Source organism: Cervus canadensis, chromosome 1 (genome assembly GCF_019320065.1).
Source record: "Cervus canadensis isolate Bull #8, Minnesota chromosome 1, ASM1932006v1, whole genome shotgun sequence".
In the NCBI taxonomy this organism is placed as follows: Eukaryota; Metazoa; Chordata; class Mammalia; order Artiodactyla; family Cervidae; genus Cervus; species Cervus canadensis.
The window spans coordinates 20512177-20520952 of NC_057386.1; the positions used below are offsets into that span (position 1 = coordinate 20512177).

The window sequence follows — 8776 nt, forward strand, 5'->3', positions numbered from 1 at the left end:
GCTGATTTAATTAATACATCCAACTCAAAACCTCAGGAGGGGTGAAGAGCTGACTAGAGGTGAGTCCCCACTTTGGAGGACACCAGGCCATATCTATCTCCAGTGGGGAACCTCCATGCTGGCCTTTCAGTCTCCAGCCCTGCTCTTCCCTGCCGTGCAGCCTTAATGATCACTGGCCAATCTCTCCTGGGCAGAACACTCCATGTGGCCTATGGCTTGGAGTCCAGGCTCCTTTCTGGTCTGTAGTGGGCCTGCTCCAGCCTCTGCCCGCCTCCCCTCCCCTGTTCCTGTAGCCAGCATCTTCCAAGCTGTTTCTTGACTCCTGATCTTGGCCCATGCTGATTCCTCTGCTCTCATTTTATCCATCACAGTGTAACTGACAGCTTATGTGACGGTCCTGCACTCATGTCCCCAGATTCTCCTTCCTGGAGAGGGCTGAGTATAATACACGTGTGGCCCCTAGGGGCCTGCTCTCACCACAGCTGTTTCATGTCTATACCTGCCTGGAGCTTGGGCAGCAGAAGGAGGCTGTAGCTTTGTTGGTGGAGGAGCAGTGGCACAGAGGTATTGGGGACAAAGCAGGGAACCCAATTAGGATGAGGCTGTAAGGTGCAGGCGAGAGGTGATGAGACACTGAGCCGAAATCCACTGAGATGAAATGGGAGGGAGAACAGAATTTTTAGGGACCCCAAGAGGTTTTTTTTGCTACACCGTGCAACTTGTGGGATCTTAGTTCCACAACCAGGGATTGAACCTTGGGAGTGAAAGTGAGGAGTCCTAACCACTGGACCATCAGGGAATTCCCACAAGAAAAGGTCTTTTAACAGTGCACTTTCTCATACTCTGTGTTCAAGGCCTGTCTGGTCTGCTGGGTTGCTGTAACAAAATACCATAGACTCGTGGCTTAAACCATGGACATTTATTTGTCACAGTTCTGGAGGCTGCAAGTCCAAGATGAAGGTGCCAGTAGATTCCGTGTCTGGTGAGAGTGCGCTTCTTGGCTTGCAGACACCACCTTCTTGCTATGTGCTCTCATGACCTTTCCTTGATGTCCACTTATGGAGAGACATTTCCCTTCCTCTTCTTTGTTGTTGTTGTGCAGCTGCTAAGTCACGTCTGACCCTGAGGACTACAGCACGCCAGGCTTCCCTGTCCTTCACTATCTCCTGGAGTTTGCTCAAACTCATGTCCATTGAGTCAGTGATGCCATCCAACCATCTCATCCTCTGTCACCCCCTTCTCCTCCTGCCCTTAATCTTTCCTAGCATCAGGTTCTTTTCCAGTGAGTTGGCTCTTTGCATCAGGTGGCCAAAGTATTGGAGCTTCAGCCTTAGCATCAATCCTTCCAATGAATATTCAGGTTTGATTTCCTTTAGGACTGACTGGTTTGATCTTGCAGTCCAAGGGATTCTCAAGCGTCTTCTCCAGAACTCCAATTTGAAAGCATCAGTTCTTTGGTGCTTAGCTTTCCTTATGGTCCAACTCTCACATTCGTACATGATTACTGAAAAACCCATAGCTTTGACTATACAGACCTTTGTTGGCAAAGTGATGTCTCTGCTTTTTAATACTCTGTCTAGGTTTGTCATAGGGCTTCCCTGGTGGCTCAGTGGTAAAGAATCCACTTGCAATACAGAATCCTCAGGATACCTGGGTTCAACCCCAGGTCGGGAGGATCCCCTGGAGGAGGGCATGGCAACTCCAGTATTCTTGCCTGGAGAATCCCACAGATAGAGGAGCCTGACGGGCCACAGTCCATAGGATAGCAAAGAGTCAGACACAACTGAAGAGAGTTTGCTCACTTGCACACGTGGGCTAGGTTTGTCATGGCTTTCCTTCCAAGGAGCCCTCTTCTTTTAAGGGCACTAATCCCATCATGAGGGCCCCACCCTGTGACCTCATGTAAACCTAGTTACTCCCAAAGAGCCCATGTCCAAATACCATCACACTAGGGGCCAGAACTTCAACAGATGAATTTAGCAGGGGTGGGGGGTGGTGGTGGTGGTGACACAGACATTCAGCCCATAAGATGGCCCTGATAGGAAACACTCAGTTTAGGTTATTTGAGAATTTGATAAAGGGACAGTTTACAAAGGTGTGGACAGTATAGGAACCAGGAAGGGAGAGGGTAGTGCCCTGGGCTAATTATGGAGACCTCACCTCCTCTACCCTCAAGCAAGAAGGGAAGGAGTTCTTCTTGGGAACAGCCCTACTGAGGAGACGCCTCATAAGGGAAGACTGTGACCTCACTCCTTCCTACTGGTGTGCCCTGTTTGCCAAACCCAATCAGAAACCAGAGAGCCCATCTTCAGGGGCTGTTGTCTTCATGATGTGCCCCTCTGCCCAGAGCAGAGTGGAGAGATCTGGGGAGGCTGTGAAAGATAACTCTTATCTCCCACCCACTGTCTTTCCTAAAGAGGATTCAAGATGACTTATAAGAAAGGATTGCCAAAAAAAAAAAAAAAGAAAAGGATCGCTCATTCAAGTTTCAAGACAGGCAGTGAGGACAAGGGAAAGGAAGGGGTGGACAGCACACGTTAAGAGTTCATACCGGCCATGATTGAGCTTCCTCATTAGGTGCTGAGCTTCCTGGCAGCCTGGTCAAAAAGGGAAACAAGACAAGTTAGTAATGGAATGAATTGGCTGCTTCTTCAGTTTTCACATAGGAGCACTCTGAGCCCCACAACTTTGAGAAAGTCAGTTTGCTTCTCTGAACTTCAGTATCCTCTATAAAATGAGGATATTGCCCGCTCCACCTACTGAACATGAGGATGAAATGAGAAGGCACAATTCCAGCAGGAAGAAGGGGAAAAGGCTTTTTTTTCTAGAGAGGCATTGTCTTTTCCAGAAAAGATGTCCACTCCAGGGTCATATTTGGCCGTGGGCTGGACACTGTCACATGACTGTCTCTTTCTTCAAGGGAAGCTGGGAAATAGAATATTTCAGCTGCACACATTGCCTCCTTGATAAAAAAAAATCAGGTTTCTGATAGTAAGAAAGGGGATATAGAAGACCTAGGGTAGACCACCAGTCATGTCTGCCACAACTGGGAATGAGTGGCTGGATCGACTGCTGCCTTTTAGGTGGGTTTGGTCGGGGAACCAGCAGAAGAGCTGAGTGTCTGAGTTTCAACAAAAGACTAGTAGCAGATCAGAAGGAAACACAGGTTTAGGGGAGGTGGGCAGACTTGATTGAGCCACATCCAAGGAGTAGGAGCCTGACCCTGTCTGTCCGGAGAGCTGGAGGAAGGTCTCTGCCACCCACACACTCAATATCTCTACCTTGGTATCAGCAATACCAATGCAAACAGACATATCTATGACAAGCGAGGGTCACTTGCTAGGTGGATGAACCAAGGCCCTCCCCCAGAAATGGTGATGAGCCAGGATAAGGGGGCAGAATTCAACGTGGGATTTTAATATTAAGTTGTTAAAATGTATCTTAAAAATAAGTTCTTATCTTTAAAATGGCTCTTAAAGTCTGTCAATTAAAAATTGTTGTGAAAAATAAGTTATTAAAGGGAGTCTTACATTAAACGTTTAAAAAACATTTCTACATGACCTCATCTCTACAGCATATAAGTTGGCTTAAAAGATACAGTAGATAAGATAAAATAGCTAGATAGGAAGTAATTAGATGGAATCTTAAATCCTATACTTTATTTTTATTTTTTTTTGTTTTATAATTGTATTTATTTTTGACTGTGCCGGGTCTTTGTTGCTGCCTGGGCTCTTGTATAGTTACCGAGTGTGGACGTCTCATTGCAGTGACCCCCTTTGTTGTGGAGCCTGGGCTTTAGGGCACAGGGCTTCAGTAGTTGTAGCACATGGGCAAATCTTATACTTTAAAAACATCTATGCACATATAAGAAACATTGGGAAATTCAGCTACACTCAGTAAGTGTTGGATGGATTTGAGAAATTCAGTTGAGCCCCAACTTCACAATAAATTGCTAGTGTAATGAAGCTTTGGAAAATGACTAAAAATGCAGTCCTAGTCTGTTTTGGGCTTCCCTGGTAGCTGAGGTGGTAAAGAATCTGCCTGCTAATGCAGGAGACCTGGTTTTGATCCTTGGGTCAGGAAGATTCTTCTGGAGAAGGGCATGGCAACCCTCTCCAGTGTTCTTGCCTGGAGAATCCCATAGAGGAGCCTGCTGTGTTACAGTCCACCGGGTTGCAAAGAGTCGAACACGACTGAGTGACTAACACACACATACACAGTCTGTACTGAGAGAAGTGTAATGTCTCTGGAGGAATACAGTGCTATTGCATTGGTTAGATTAATAGGTCATTCATTCAATCACCAACTACTTCCTAAAGTGAAAGTGTTAGTCACTTAGTCCTGTCCGACTCTGTGATCCCATGGATCCCACTTTAGCCCAGTCTGTCAGGCTCCTCTGTCCATGGAATTCTCCAGGCAAGAATACTGGAGTTGGTAGCCATCCCCTTTTCCAGGGCATCTTCCTGACCCAAGGATCAAACTCAGGTCTCCCGCATTGCGGGCAGATTCTTTACCAACTGCGCCACCAGGGAAGCCTACTACTTCCTAAGGGCTGGCTCTTTGCCCGGCTTTGTTCAAGGCACTGGGGGTAGAGATGCCAATGTTCTTGTCTTCCGGGGGAAGATGGACTATAAACCGAGGCCAGTAGGACAGCATGGAAGTGAGGACGTGCTTAGGAGTCTGGGTGGGTCCAGGAGCCCGAGAGGAAGTGGGGGACAATTGAACCTCATTTTTTGTACAGAGGAGATGTTTGCTGGGCCTCACTGGGAGGCTCCAGCATTCCTGGCAGTGGGAACAGCAAAGACACAGACACAGGAAGTTGGGTGGGGAGCTCAAGAGATAACAGTGGCTGGTGTGTCCAGCCCATGAGAGGAAGGGGTGGTATAGTGAGAAACAGGGTGGAAAACCAGGCAAAAGTCAAACAGCAGAAGGCCTTATGCATCTGGCCAAAGTGTGTGAACTGGTTACCGGATAAGATAGGGTGTGAGAGCTGCTGAGTTTTTTTTTTTTTAATTTATTTATTTGGCTGTGCTGGGTCTTAGTTGAGGCACGAAGGATCTTTAATTGTCATTGTGGCCTGTGGGATCTAGTTCTCTGATCAGGGATTGAACCTGGGTCCCCTGCATTGCGAGCGTGGAGTCTTAGCCACTAGACCACCAGGAAAGTCCCACTCCTGAGGTTTTAACAGGAAGGCAGCAGCGACCCCACCTGGAGGGTGAGGTTCTGTCTTGGGGTCATTCTTGGAGGGCCGGTCATAACAACAGTCATTTAGTTTTTCCTTTGTGCCAGACCCTGTGCTGGGTGATTTCTCACAGCAGCTTTGAGGTTGGAGATCTGCCTCTCATTTTACTTTTGAGGCCAGAGACATTCCAGTGACCTGCCTATAATTCTGTTGTTTTAACTAATATTAACAACAGCAGTTATGAGCCCTCAGGTGCGAACTGTGTTACTAAATAATCTCAGTCCCCACAGCCCTGCGAGGTGTATAAAATGAAGGTAAATTATACAAGCTGCGGCCCCTGAGACTCAGAGAGGTTATGAAATGTGCTGAAGGCAGCACAGCTATGTGAGCACCAGGGCTGGGATCTGAATTCAGGACACCTGACTCTTAATCCTAAGGCAATTTTCTTCCAAGATCGGGACCCTGAACCAGGGTGTGCGTTGATGCCACGGCCCCACTGGTAACCCCTGGCTGGCTTGCAGGAAATCGCTCTCTGCCCAGGGTCCTGCCCATCCCCTCTGGAGATCAGGAAGGATGGGGTTTACACCTGGCTGAAGGATGGGGAGCCTGAGAAGAGCACGCTGACAAAAGACCTATCAGATGGGCCCAGGGCACTGGGGAGCGGAGCCTCATTCCAGGGATCCCAGAGGGCATAACCAGAGCAAGAAGTGGGGTTGGGGGCTGAGGGTGGGGTTACAAAGAAGATCTTTGAGCAGATATCTGTAGGGAGACTTTTCTAGAAGGGCACAGACTACCACCTAGGGGACCACTGGTCTAGAAGTCCAGAACCCTGGGCTCCCACCCTGCCTGGGCAAGTCAGCCCTCTCTGGTTTTTGGGGGGGACACTGCCCCCCAACAGCCAAGATTCGCCCAGTGAGTCCATCATGTGCTCGTTCAACAAATACAGAGTATCTACTCTAATTAGAGTCCTGAGGATACAGAAATGGGTAAAACAGACCCTGCCCTCATTGTTTTGGCTGCCCTGGGTCTTAGTTGCAGCATGTGGGGATCTAGCTCCCTGACCAGGGATCGAACCCGGGGCCCCTGCATTGGGAATGCAGGGTCCTAGCCACTGGGCCACCAGGGAAGTCTACTCACTGCTTTTCAAATAATCATCTCATCAGTCAGTCTTAGATGGTGAACTGAGAGTGGTAGGCCAGGATGCCAGGAGAGGCCAGAACAAGGAGACCTCCGGTCTGGGAGCATGGAGGGCTTCTTAGAGGACGGTGCCAACCTTAGAAGGAGCAAGCCTGCAGTCTGTGTGGGTGGTGGGTATTCTAAGGATACAAGAGCCCCTCCCCTTCCCCTGCAGCAGACAGCTTGGTGGGGCCTAGAGTGGAGGAAATCACTCTCTGCCCAGGGTCCTGCCCATCCCCTCTGGAGCTCCTGCACCCCATTCCAACCATAACCCCAGTAGGTCCCCTCTCTCCTCTCTCCTTGCATCTCTCCCTTCCCTGTCCTGGACAACAGAGGACAGTGGCTGAGGGACTCAGGCCCCCAGAGCATCCCCATGTCTTTGCCCCCAGATCAGGGATGCTTGGAGGGCTCAGTGTCCTGGAGTCTGGCCAGGGTCCTGGGAGGAGGAGTAAGGGAAAGGGGACTCTGAGGGGTGGAGGGATGGGGTGGGGGGCGAGGTTGCACTTAGAGAAGTGCTGGTGCTGGTTGGGAAGTGGGGCCAGGTGAGGGAGGGCTCTCCTGAGGCCCCCAGGAAAGGAGCAAGAGTGGGGGTGGGGGTGAGGGTCTCTGCATTCCTGAATCCAGGGCCCCCTCTGTCTTGCTCTCTAGTCTGTTGCGAACACTAGGCCTGGTGCCCAGCCCTGCCCAGGTCCCTGCACTGACCCTCAGGGGTTCTTTCCCTGGGGAACCCTGTCCCAGGTGGCTTATCCAGGTTCAGGTCAGGGGAGGTGGCCTGAGCTGCGTGCATGCTGCCCAAGGGTGGGGATCAGTGTCTGTGCCCCAAGTTCATGTCTGTGGTGGGGATTACGCCTGGCTGACCTGGTTGACCCAGGCATTAAGCGGCAGGCCACAGTGCTTACTGCAAAGGGACTGGGGGTCTGAGCCTTGATTTTTCCATCTGAAAAATGGAGTCGCCATTCCTGCACTGCCTTTTTCGTGGGGCGATGATGACCCTGCAGGGGAGGGAGCTGGAGGTGGGGCATGGCGGTGGTGATGGTGGTACCTGGATTGGCACTGCCCTCTGGTGGTCACAGTGAGAGTTGCCAGGCACCAATGTCTGGACCTAGACCGCGTTGTCACCTGGGAGCTTGATGGGTACCCTTCATCTCTTGTCTTCTCCGTCCTACTTCTTTCTTCTTCACCCCAAACCTCCCAATGGCTCAGTCAGGGATGATTCAACTCAGAAAACATCTATTCAGTAGAAGTTGAACGGGACCCTACTGTAGTCCTGTTCTGTGCTTGGTGTGGTGTCGATGCTGGGTCATGGCCACCTCCTGGTGTTGTCCAGCCTCCCCATCCACAGCAAGCCCTTGGGGTTGGGTTGTGTCTTAAAACTTTCTGCTGACAAAGACAAATATCAAATGATATCACTTATGGGCTTCCCTGGGTAGCTCAGCTGGTAAAAAATCCACCTGCAATGCAAGAGACCTGGGTTCAATCTCTGGGTTGGGAAGATCCCCTGGAGGAGGGCATGGCAACCCACTCCAAGAATACTCCAGTATTCTTGCCTGGAGAATATCCATGGACAGAGGAGCCTGATGGGTTGCAGTCCATGGGGTCGCAGAGTCAGACGCTACCGAGCGACTAAGCACACGTGTACAATCTAAAACATGATTCCCCAGGTGGCTCAGTGGTAAAGAATCCGCCTGCCAATGCAGGAGATGCAAGAGACATGGGTTTGACCCCTGGGTCAGGAAGATCCCCGGGAGTAGGAAATCACAACCCACTCCAGTATTCTTGCCTAGAGAATCCCAGGGACAGAGGAGTCTGGTGGGCTACAGTCTACGCAGAGTCTTGTCCACAGAGTTGGACAAGACTGAGCGACTGAGCACACAAAATATGACACAAGTGAAAAAAAAAATAGGGAGCTTCCCTGGTGACTCAGTGGTAAAGAATCTATGTCAATGCAGGAGACATGTGTTCAATCCCCGGTGCAGAAAGATCCCACATGCAGAGGAGCAACGAAGCCAGTGTGCCGCAATGAGCCTGCGTGCTGCAATGACTGAAGCCCGCGTGCCCTAGAGCCCATGCTCCTCAACAAGAGAAGCCCCCGCAAGGACAATCCTGAGCACTGCAACTAGAATACAGCCTGTGCAACAACTGAGACCCAGCACAGCCAAAAATAAATATAATTTTTTTTTTTTTTAATAAGGACTTCTCTGGCAGTTCAGTGGTTAAGACTCCATGCTTCCACTGCAGGAGGCGCAGGTCTGGGGAACTGAGATCCCACATGCCTTGCGGTGTGGTCAAAAAAAAAGAAAAAAGAAAAAAAAAAGAGACACAAATGGACCTATTTACAAAACAGAAACAGACACGTAGACATAGAAAACAAACTGAAGGTTATCAAAGAGGGTGTAAATTAGGAGTTTGGGATTAGCA

The 8776-nt window shown here is 49.9% G+C and overlaps 1 non-coding gene across 1 annotated transcript; it reads right to left on the reverse strand.

Moving 5' to 3' along the window:
* Positions 1–6235: 6235 nt before the first annotated feature.
* Positions 6236–6308, reverse strand: TRNAG-CCC. The gene has a single exon. It is a non-coding gene; the product is annotated as a tRNA-Gly (tRNA).
* Positions 6309–8776: the final 2468 nt, after the last annotated feature.